The sequence below is a fragment of the Natator depressus genome, chromosome 1 (genome assembly GCF_965152275.1).
Source record: "Natator depressus isolate rNatDep1 chromosome 1, rNatDep2.hap1, whole genome shotgun sequence".
NCBI classification, from domain to species: domain Eukaryota; kingdom Metazoa; phylum Chordata; order Testudines; family Cheloniidae; genus Natator; species Natator depressus.
The window spans coordinates 229222878-229235347 of NC_134234.1; positions in this window are offsets into that span (position 1 = coordinate 229222878).

Consider the following 12470-nt stretch of genomic DNA (forward strand, 5'->3'; position numbering starts at 1 on the left):
CGCCTACTCACCCGGTTTCGCTTTGCCAGGTTCTGGTGCTGCATATACTGCTGGATAATGCGTGTGGTGTTTAATGTGCTCCTAATTGCCAAAGTGAGCTGAGCGGGCTCCATGCTTGCCGTGGTGTGGCGTCTGCACAGAAAAAAGGCGCGGAACGATTGTCTGCTGTTGCTCTGATGGAGGGAGGGGCGACTGACGACACGGCTTACAGGACTGGCTTACAGGGAATTAAAATCAACAAAGGGGGTGGCTTTACATCAAGGAAAAACAACTGTCACACAGAATGGCCCCCCTCAAGGACTGAACTCAAAACTCTGGGTTTAGCAGGCCAATGCTCAACCCAATAAGCTATCCCTCCCTCTGGTATTTCAGGCAGGACTGAATCTCCAGGAGACGTACGGTGACAGTGAGCTGAGCGGGCTCCATGCTTGCCGCGGTATGGCGTCTGCACAGGTAACTCAGGAAAAAAGGCGCGAAACGATTGTCTGCCGTTGCTTTCACAGAGGGAGGGCCTGATGACATGTACCCAGAACCACCCGCGACAATGGTTTTTGCCCCATCAGGCATTGGGATCTCAACCCAGAATTCCAATGGGCAGCGGAGGCTGCGGGAAATGTGGGATAGCTACCCACAGTGCAACACTCCGGAAGTCAACACTAGCCTCGGTACTGTGGAAGCACTCCGCCGAGTTAATGCACTTAATGCACTTAGAGCATTTTGTGTGGGGACACACACAATCGACTATATAAAAACGATTTCTGAAAAACCGACTTCTATAAATTCGACCTATTTTCGTAGTGTAGACATACCCTCAGAGAAAATGGAAGAAGACAAGCAATGAGCTGAGGGGGGAAAGGAATGAGAAGGGGGGAAGGACAGACAGGGAACAAGGGTGGGGTGGGGTGGGATGGGGAAGGAGACTGAGAAGAGGCTACCAGAGCATGTGAGAGTGGTGCACCAAAGGAGAGTGGGACTGGGAAGGTGCAGGAGATTGTAGCAGGGTAAAGAGAGAAGCATGGGGGTGAGCAGGGATTGAGACACACAGGGAAGTATGGAGAGCCCTGGGGAAAGGGGGAATGGAAAGTGATTGGGGATAAACAGAAAAAGAAATGAGGGGAGACAAAGAGTGGGAAGAAACGGAGATGGTGAAAAATGGAAGAGAAAATAAAAGAGAGAAAAGGAATTAACAGAGAAGAGGAAATGTCATGGAGACCAAAGGAAAAAATAAACTTGGAGGTGGGAGGGGAGGCCAAGAAAAGCCATATTTGACCTGCAGGTTTGTACATTGTATTTCATGGCTTCGTGTTGACACTTCTGTTATATTTCCCTGTCAGAAAGGGGGAACTGAAAGGAGCAGGGGACTCTAGAATCTATGGACCTATTGATGCCCTACAAGTGGAGGCAGGCAGCGAGAATCTTTGGGGCATTTGTGTGATTGGGCCCTGGGATGGAGACTGGAACCTGGGGCACGGGTTGTACTAGCCCCTTTCCCTGCTCTCTCCTCAGTTTCCCTGCCCAACCCCTCAGTGAGAATCATGATGAAGTGGGTTTTAGCCCACGAAAGCTTATGCCCAAATAAATTTGTTAGTCTCTAAGCTGCAACAAGGACTCCTCGTTTTTATTGCTAGTTAATTTGCTTTACATCATTTCACTGGCAACAGTGCACTCTTGTGGCCAAGTAAGGATGTGTCAGAAGAGCTATATTTAAATGTGTGATGCCGCACTCCAGTTTCAGTGACATCTGTTAGTTCATCTCTTTCATTTTCATAAAGATGTGAAATTTCACGCTTCCAGCTTGCGACTGGGTTTATAATTTGGCAAATAATTTTTTTTTAAATCATGTCATTATGAAGCATTACCACCCATGCATTAGCGCCTTAGTACAAAGCCCCGCTGAGAGCCAACTTTCCAGTGTAATTTTCCTGCATGTCTGCCAAACAGTCCATGGAAAGAACCATCTGTGATGTCTTATGGGGGCATTTCTCGGTCATAGCTTCCAAAGGGTAACTAAAAACTCTGCTGTAAAACATAAGCCATCAGCACACATTGCGTGGGTTTTCACATAAGAGTTTTTAGAACAAATGATAACATCCACTCTTTGGTCTTATACTTTTAGATTCCATCTGTATCTTGAACTAATCAGACCCACTGGCAAAATTAAGGTCTTATATGAATTATGTCTCTCACGATCCAATTTATACTTAAAGACTATTCTTTGTGAAGGAACTTTGCTGCTTTACAGTACATCGGCTAGGAACAGTCCATTAAAGTTTGTCTAGTGGATAAGGCAACATCTTGGGTAAACAAGTTCCTGATTAAATTATAATTTTTAACAGTGAGGGTAATTAATCATTGGAACAACCTACCAAGGGACGTGGTGAGTTCTCCATCTTTTCATGTCATCAGATCAAGCCTGGATGCCCTTCTGGAAGATACGCATTAGTCAAACACAAGTTATTGGGCTCAGTACAAGAGTAAGTGGTTGAAAGTCTATGGTCTGTGCTAGACAGCAGGTCAGACTAGATAATCTAATGGTCCCTTCTGGCCTCAAAAATCTATGAAAAATTCCCCCAAGTGCAGGAGTATTATGGGAAAATTCCAAATCAGTCCATTACCCTTCTATTACTTAAACTCCTCCTATGGCTATAAGAGTGTTTCTGTACACTCTTGAGTAGCTGCATTTTATTTTCTTGGTAGCTTTCTAAAAAAGAGATCCTTTAGCTATTGGGCTTGATGCAGGAAGTACTAAGGGAAATTCTCTATTCTGAGTTATGTCATAGTCCCTTCCAGCCTTTAAATCTGTGAATCTATGATTACAGTGGTCTTCTCAGCGTGTGCGCAATGTTCGTCAGGTGGCACGTGACCAGGATTCATCACCAAATGTGGTCCAGTGGCTGGATCATTAGCTTGCCCAGGCCAGGTACTGACGGAGAGCGCAACATGAACGCAGATCCATGCCCCCCAGTCCAGTGGTGAGCAAGGTAATTCCATGGCCCAGATTCTGCCACTCTTATGCATGTTGGATAATCTCTTACTCGTGAATCACATGGGACAATTGAAATCAGTGGGGCGATTTGCAGAGCAAGGTACTACTTAGTATAAGCAGGGGTACCAGAATTTGGCCCTATCTATTTTTTATTTCCCACTAGTAACAAAATCTATAGTTCCAGTTGGGTTACACTACCAATTTTAATCTCACATTTTTGGTGGTTCTAACTTTCTGACTCACATTTTGTTTTGGATTGAGATTTGCTTGCTTGGGTTCAGCACAAAAGTTCATTTTGGGTAGAAGGAAATTTAAGAAAATTCAGTTCAGGTGGTTTTGGGTTTTTTTCTTGAACCCTTTGTGGTGAAGCAGAGAAATCATCCACCAGCACAGAAGGGGTTAAAGAGAGCCTTTGGGCCCACCTAGCCCCGCCCTGTAATACTTGCAGTCAGTATCAAGCCTGATGGAGAGAGAAGAGGGCTGGCTAGATGAGGATGGGAGCTGTGGTGAAAGCTCTCTTTAGCTGGTCAAAGGTGACTTGAGTCTCAGGAGACCAGACAAATCGGACTCCCAGAGGAGCACCAACCTAGAGGCTACAGGGTGGGAAAACCCCTTGATAAAATGCTAGTAAAAGTTGGCAAAACCAAGGAATCATTGTACTCGTCACCCATCCCTCAGGAGTGCCCACTTGGAGATGGCAGGTAACGTATGTGGCTCCACTGTCAGCCCTTCAGGGAAAACGATGTACCTCAGGAACTCAATTGTGCTCTGGTCAAATTTACACTTCTCCAACTAGGCATAAAGGTGATTCTAGGAGCCTTTCCAAGACACGGCATGCATGTTGGTTGTGGAGGGTTCTCAGAGAAGATGAGGATATTGTCAAGGTAGAGCATGATGAACTGATCCAACATGTCTCTAAAAGTATCACGGATGAAATGTTGCAACATCAGAGGGGCATTATACAATCTGAAGAGCATTAGCAAATACTCAGAGTGCCCTCTCAGGTATGGAAGTCTTCCACTCATCCCATTCCTGAATGTGGACCACATTATAAGTACCATGGAGATCCAGCTTGATAAAGATCTTAGCAGAGTGAAGTCTCTCAAAGAGCTCAGTGATGAGTGGCAGAGGGTATTGACTCTGGATGTTTACCTTATTTGATGCTGGATAGTCTATGCAGGGGTGCAGGAAGCTGTCTTTTTTTTTTTTTTTTGGGTCACAAAGAATATTGGAGCACTTGCCAGGGACATGGATGGGCAGATGAACATTTCCAGAGTCTCTCAGAAGTATTCTTGGGGTGCCTGCAGCTCAAGCTCTGGTAGGGATTAGATATGTCCAAAAGGAACTTTGGGTCCTGGCTGGTTGTCAATGGGGTATTGTAGCAGTGGTGTGGCAGCAATGTATCATCCTTCTTCTTATTGACCACCTCTGCCAGACCCCTTTACTTCATCAGTACAGCTTGGGCTACTGGGGGAACTGAGGATGCTGACAAAGGTTTGCCTGACATGATCCCCACTGTTCCAGAATTCCCCGCATGCTGGGGTTCCTCAGGTTTAAACTAATGATGGCCTCTGGCACGGAACTGGGTTTGGGGAGACAAGACTGACAGCAAAATGATGAGCAAAACCAGTGAACATGCAGATCATGTGTAGCAAGCCAGGAGATGCCAAGAATGACCAGGAAAGTTGGGGAGCAAACCAGGCCTAACTGCAGGGTTTTGCAATGGCTCTGATAGTTGGACTTCCAAGGGTGCTGTTTCTCATATGACTGGGCCTGTTGAGAGGAGGGACCCGTCAGTGGAGTCTACAAGATCAGGAATGGCCTTGTGCTGTGTCGGGATCCCATGTGCTCAGGCGAACTTCAAGTCCATAAAGTTACTAGAGGTGCCAGAATTGACCAGCACTTCTAGACTGACCTTCTGCATGTCAGGGTGTGCAGATAAAGCAGAACATGGAGAGGCCACCGGTTGGACTCCACAAGAGGTCCTGTGGAGAGGTGCAGGCTCTGCATGCCAAAATGAAGGGAGGAAAATCCACCCATCCCAGACCCTTCTCTCATGGCCAGAGCATTGCCCAATCGAGGTGTGGGTTGGGCCTTCCACAGGCAGGACAAAGCAAAATGCTCAGGTTATCCATAATAGAGACAGAGACCCCTGCCTGGCATCAAGCCTTCTCCCCTTTGGCATTCCAGCTCATGTTGACCCGCATGGGTTTGAGCTGTGGTGTGGGGACAGGACATTTAATGGTTGGGGCTGTCAAAACTGGCATGGTTTGGCGTGTCACTCTCCTTTCTTGGCAGCGTTCAGATAGACAGCTGTCAAGTTTAATGCACAGATTGATAAAAGTATCCAGGCTAGCCGGAGGCTTTTCCTAAGCCAGCTCATCCTTAATGTGATCATTAAGACTGTGCTGAAAATTATGGCGCTGAGTGACCTCGTTCCATTCTGTGTCCACCACAAGGTGCTGGAAGTCAGCATCCTTCCCTGAGGGTATGTCTACATGGCAATTGAAAACCTGCGGCTGGCCTGGGCTATGGGGCTTGGGTTGCAGGGCTGTTTAATTGTGGTGTAGACATACAGGCTTGGGCTGGAGCCCAGGTTCTAGGACCTTGTAAGGTAGAAGGGTCAGAGTGTTCAGGCTGCAGCCTGAGCTGGAATGTCTATGTCGCAATTAAACAGCCCTGCAGCCCAAGCCCCATGAGCCCGAGTCAGCTGGCACAGGCCAGACACAGATGTCTAATCAGTGTAGACATACACTTAGGGTCTGGAGCCCAGCATGTACAGTCTGAATCACCGAAAGTCACCAATATAGCTTGGACAAATTATTGAAACTAGATCAAGAGGAGGCTGGACTTTTCAAGAACATAAAAATGGCCACACTGGGACAGACCAATGGTCCATCTAGCCAAGCATCCTATCTTTGACAGTGGCCAGTGCCAGATGCTTCAGAGGGACTGAACAGAACAGGGCAATTATCAAGTGATCCATCCCCTGTCATCCAGGCCCAGCTTCTGGCAGCTGGCAGTTTAGGGACACCCAGGGCATGAGGTTGTGTCCCTGACTGTCTTGGCTAATAGCCATTGATGGACCTAACCTCCATGAACTTATCTAATTCTTTTCTGAACTCAGTTATACTTTTGGCTTCACAACATCCCCTGGCAACAAGTTCCACGGGTTGACTGTGCGTTGTGTCAAGAAGTATTTACTTATGTTTGTTTTAAACCTGTTGTCTATTCATTTCATTGGGTGACCCCTAGTGCTTTTGTTATGTGAAGGGAAAAATATCACTGCCTTAATCACTTTCTCCACACCAGTCATGATTGTATAGACCTCTAACATACACCCTGTTACTCTTCTCTTTTCTAAGCTGCACAGTCCTGGTCTTTTTAATTTCTCCTCCTCTGGAAGCTGTTCCACACCTATACTAATTTTTGTTGCCCTTCTCTGTACCTTTTCCACTTCTAATATGCCTTTTTTGGGCTGGGGGAACCAGAACTGTGTGTAGTATACAAGGTGTGGACGTATTACGGATTTATATGGTGGCATTATGATATTTTTTGTTTTATTAGCTATCCCTTTCCTAATGGTTCCTAACATTCTGTTCGCTTTTTTGACTGCTGCCGCACATTGAACAGATGTTTTCAAAGAATTATCCACAATGATAACGCTAAGATCTCTTTCAGGAATGGGAATAGCTAATTTAGAGCCCGTCATTTTGTATGCATAGTTGGACTTCATAGACGAGCAACATGTTATCAGTTCAGCTGATGGTGTTAACAAAAATACAGAGAGAAACAGAGATACGTAATAGCTTGTAATTGTTATCTGAGGGCTGGGTGGAGTGCTTATTGTAGGGGGAGCAGTTGAGAGCATGCATATCTGGATTGGAAAAGCTGACACGATAGAATGCCTTTGTATGTTAGAGAAAATGACTTTAGTTTACTCTGATTCACCTTAATTTCCCAGCAGGTGCACAGCTGTACAATCTGCCAACTTCCAGGATTAGCAGTCCTAGGTTTGCAATCAAAGACCACAGGGCGACAACAAGAGTAGAGGGAGAAGCAAATGCATTGTAAGGGTACATTTATTGAATTATTCATGTTTATATATTTCCATATTGTTTATCACTGCACTAGCTGCAGCAAGCACTCTAATTACAAATATTTTAAACCCACAAATTACATTTGCCACACACATAAATGGTGTAAAACCTGAAAATATTGCTACTATAATTGTTGCCAAGAAACGTTAATAGGCCACCTGTTAGGTGAGACGCAAAGCAACTATAAACAAGCAACAAATTAACTGAATGCCGGAGAAAAGAAACGAGCCTTCCATAATGCCCTGGAACCTTTCCCTTTGGCTCTGTCTGTATGGTACATACATACACACCAAAACATGCTCAACTGTAGAATCGACAGTCCGAACACTGCAACTTTGATTTACCAAGATACCTTAAGAGGCCAACATGAAAGCGATCTAGGGAAGATGCTTGTTGATGCTCAATTTGTGGTATGCAAGCAGCACCTGGCTCTTCATAGCCTTGCTGTGAAGGGGCACGCTTGTCCCGCACTGATTCTGCATGGGTTAACTCCACCCTATAGGCCGAAGAGGCCACGCCCCCTCAGCCCTGCTGGGCATGCTCCGGCTCGAAACCAGGTATAAAAAGGAGCAGCTCGGCTCAGTTGGGGCTGACTACCAAGGAGGGAGGATTCATGTCACAGGCTCCAGCCAGGGAGCTGCTGAAGCCCCAGACCGCGAAAGCCAGAGGCGCCAAGAGCCAGGCAGATGCCGAAGGAGGGTTGGAACTGCTGGGAGCTGCACAGGCTGAGGAGCTGAGAGACGCCTAGACCACCACAGCAGGGAACAAGGTAGGAAGTAGCCCAGGGGGACTAGTCACTGGGCTGGGTGGCATCAGCGTGTTTTGGTTGGATCCCCACTGACTCTGTGGCAAGCACACTTGCTGCTGCCAGGGCCATGGGCTGGGACCCCCTATCCCAGCTCCCACCCATCGCTAGGTGGCTGCTCATTTCCCTGAGTATGGCCATTGGGCCCCCCAGCCCTGCTAAGGAGGGCAGCCATATTTGACTCTGGTAGTTGGGTCACACGGCCCTCAGGGAGAGGGCAGCCATATTTGACTTTGGCCCCTAGGCTGCACTACCCCAAGGCTAAGTGTGATCATGCAAACTTAGCTGAGGGGCTATAACAACCCTTACCCCACCCAAAAAGGGGATGGGGCACGTTTGCCCTGTGACACTTGCACATAGCTCCTTCTCGGGTTTGAGAGAGGCCTGGCGCACCATCCTAACTACAATGCATTGGTGGCCCTGGGAAAAATGCCAGTAAAAAATGTAACCAGAGACATTCAGGCTCCCTGGGAGGTAGCGATGTTGACAGAAGCAGCCTTCTCAAAATGTGACAGATGTCAAATGTCAGATCTCTTACTGAGCCCTAAATAAAACTGCTTGGATTGCAGCCTTTCCCAAGCTGCTTCAATGGTTGTGTTTTCTTATAAATGGTATTTGTATTCTTGTATTCCAAAAGCGTGATCCTGGTGTGGCTGATTGGACCCACCATCTTCAACTGACCACTTGGCTCTTGTAACCCAGTGTGAAGGGCCTGGATTGACAGACAATAAGCAGTCACTTCCTCATCCTCTACTTCCAGATAATCTACAGTAGCAAATGTTCAATCCGGTAGAAATTCACATCCGTGCAGGAGGTCCATGCAAGATCTGTGCTCTGCTTAAATTCCACTTTAAGCCTATTTTGAGGCTTAAATGGTGCATATGCTTTGTGCAAGGTACAGGAATGAATTGTACCCTTCCTGTATATGCAACAGAGGCTAGTAAAGGGTAGGCATTTTCAGTTAGTCAAGGACATCAGACCTCTAGAGAGAGACTTGAAACTGGAATGTACAAAGGGTTTTTTAGGTATGGTATCTGTTGCCATGCCCGTGTTTGGACAATAAGCTGTTTGGCAGAGGTGTCCCGTGGCCAGTATTGGGTCTTTCAGATAGGAATTTGCCATTAAAAAGTTTGTAAAAACTTTTTCTGAAGAAGACATTTGTGTTTCTTAGGTGGCTTTGTGGATATGCCATGGGATGGATGCAAAAACCTCCTGAGTATATTAAGCAACCACAAGCATTTTAAAGCTTTTTGCAGACCTGTATTAGTATTTCAGGCAGGTGACGTTGCAGATGGTTTACCTACTGCAACCTCTCCGGGCTTGTCTTCACTACCGCACTAAATCAGCGCTGCTGCAATTGGTGCATCAGCATCAATCTAGCAGGTCTGGTGAAGACTCAATAAATCAATGGGAGAGACCTCTCCCCTTGACTCAATTAATGCACCTCAAGAGAGGCAGAAGCTATGTCGACGGGAGACCATCTCCCGCTGCCGTAGGGTGGTGTAGATACCGCGTTAAGTAGATGTAAGTTATGTCGCTCAGGGGGTGATTTTTTTACATCCCTGAGCGATGTAACTTATGTCCATTTAAGCGGTAATGTAGACGATTTAGCCTCAGTCTCCAGCACATGCTCTGCCTCTATCATCCGGAAACTTGCAGCATTAGAACTTGCCTCCAGAAGTTACTTCATACACAGTTTTGTTGTCCCCTGCTTCTCCCAACAAAGGGTTTTGTTGCTTTGGAAGAATGCATTGATGCTAAATGGAAGTGTAAGCACCAGGTGTTTGCCAATGTGGAGGTCAAGGCTGCTGCTTTAAAAGAAAACCTTTGAACTGTTGCCGGCACCCAGTGCCGAGAGGCTAAACAACAGCTGGAGTTGGTTCGCTACCCGGTGTGCTACACCCAATAATCACAACGGGGTGGAGAAGCAGAAAAGTTTATTTGCAGCTGCAAAAAGGTATAGGGAGAATAAAATCTCAAATCCTGCACACCGAGCAGGAAGTTACACAGGCTTTTATACATCCTTTTTCCCAGCATACTTATCCAATAGCAAGCTGCCCTAAGTATCCATATAGCCAGCCAATCCAATTCCCAGCTAGTGCCCTTGTGCTCTGTATCATTTCTTAAACCATACATAAAGCTGCTTTATTCAGCATCGTTCTTCCATATCTGCCCTGTTTGGCCTTGCTTAGTTTCAGGCAGTCTGACTCTGCAACATATTGTTGCAGATCCTCAGCATAACTGCTGTGAGTGCCTCTAGGCGGGGTGGGGCCAAGGACACTTGGGCCTAGTACGCAGAGCCGCTGCGAGTGCCTCCAGGCGGGAGGGGGGCCAAGGACACTTGGGCCTAGTGCGAGGGGCCTTCATCGACACTCGTGGTCTTCCATCCCCTCGAGCTACCCTGTGGCTATGCCCCAGTGTCCCCAACAGAACTGTGAGTGACATAGGCTGGAGATGACTCAGCAGTGAGAATGACAGTGTCAAACTATCTGCTGCTCCAGTTAAATACAAGACTACCTTGAACAGAAAAATAGAGGATGGGGGTTGAAACTGTTAAGAACAGTATGACTACCAGGAGGTGTAGCTTAAATAGTACACCACTGTTTCACCATTCCAGGTTAAAGCACATACATATTAATGGATCCAGGCACTACAAGGTTCTTCTTTCGAACCTTTGAAATGAAGGCAAGTGTAAGGTTATAATGTGGTCAGAAGTGGTGTTGTTCACACTCATGCTAGTGCACCAGGATGGTTATTGCAGTATTATGGCAGTTTAACTTGTACTGGGGGGGGTAGGCGGTTTGATACTGTATCATATTTTTATCCTTTGCCCCAAGCAGTTAGACAAAGTTTGAGGCCTTGCGGCACTGTTTCCATTTGGAAGAGAAGTCAGTCAGTCAGTTATATTCTTGGTGCAACCTTGTCTATTTGCAAAAACTGAACACAAAGGCCTGTTTCCCTGAACACAGCATAACCAAGTGACAACATGCAGTTTCCTTCCTTAGAAATGCCCAGGTGTGCTCCTGCAGCAAGCTATGTGCACAAGACACACCATCTCTGCTCTGGCTCATGCTCACAACTCCTCCTCATCCTCCCACACACACAGCCTACAACCAATCTCCTAGCCCTCCACCTGCAACCAAGGAACCCCGCCTTAGCCTACAGGCTTAGCTCTCACCTGCCATGCAGCCTATTGCCTTGGCAGGCCCCACATTGTCTGCAGTTGTGTTTGCTACATAAGGGGGCTTGATTTCTCCTTCTCTGGAGCCTGAAAGAGTACTTGGAACATCCATTGCATTTACTGAGGTCTGTGATTGTCTTTGGATCCAAGACTCAGCTGATGCAACCATTCGCGCCTTCCACCATAGCTATATATTTAAATCAATGTAATGCATGAGTTTGTCTTTAGGGTCATTTATTCTTTATTATATATTTTAATTATTATAAAGCTTATGATAGACACTGGATGAAACTGGTTAGTTAATAAATAAATGCATTCAATGACTGAGGTAGCAGTATGTCTTGCATGAATTAGGCCTTGTCTCTATTTGGAAATAGTTACAATTCCGCAGTTGTTGGATGGCAATGGAAGCATCTGCACCAGTGCTGACTCCTTAGAGTAAATAACAGGACACACAGGAATTTATACTAATTCAGGTGACATTTAGTCCTTTTTTCAGTTGGGGTAATCCCTTGTTAGCTCCCCCAGTGCAAAACCCAGCTTGCAATTGTCTACATTTAGGAGTCAGCACAGATGCAGCTAATGTTCAACTTAGCTCTTCCTGTGTGCGAACCAGGTCTAAGATGGTGTGGGAAGCTGAGGCAATTCAGTCACTCTCTCTTCCTATTAACCCTGCCGCAGTCCTACGATGGAGGACAAACTGGGACCCTAAAAATGTAAAACTAACTACTCAGGGTTAATTTTTTAGTGTGCCAGGTTTTGAGTCAGAGTTGTGTCTGGTTAGCAACAGTTAGTTCCTCAGTGAGAATGTGACATTCTAAAATGTTCAAAACGGTACATAAATTAATTGGACTACTTTGGCATACCAGAGAGAGTGGAAAATAGTAAAGATGCTCCAGAAGCAATGTGGGGCTTGACAGACCTTGGTTAAGAGCATGGTATAAATATTTAAAGATCATAGACCTGATTCTCCATTGCCCTGCACTTTGGGTAGTCATTTATACCTGTGCAAAGTAGGTATAAAATGCCACCCATCTGATTTAGTGGCAGTTGACTCCCACTTTATGCGAGAGTGAATGACTGCACAATGGAGAATCAGGCTCATATAACTTTATGGAATGGCAAAGCTAATCATGATAAAAGGTCTTACCACCTGATTGATTGTATGGCTCACTCAGAGGTTTCAATAATAACAGCATTCTTGGGGAAGATGGGAGATCACGTGTAACATCCTTGTGTGCAGAGACTAATGAGTTAAACTCAAATCCAGGAATGACTTAATACAATTGGATTTAGACTATAATGCATCGTGCACACGCAGGAGTGTTTTTCCATGTAAACCCACCCCTGTTCTGATAGAAAAGCAAAGCAGACTTATAACTTACACAAATTCAAGGC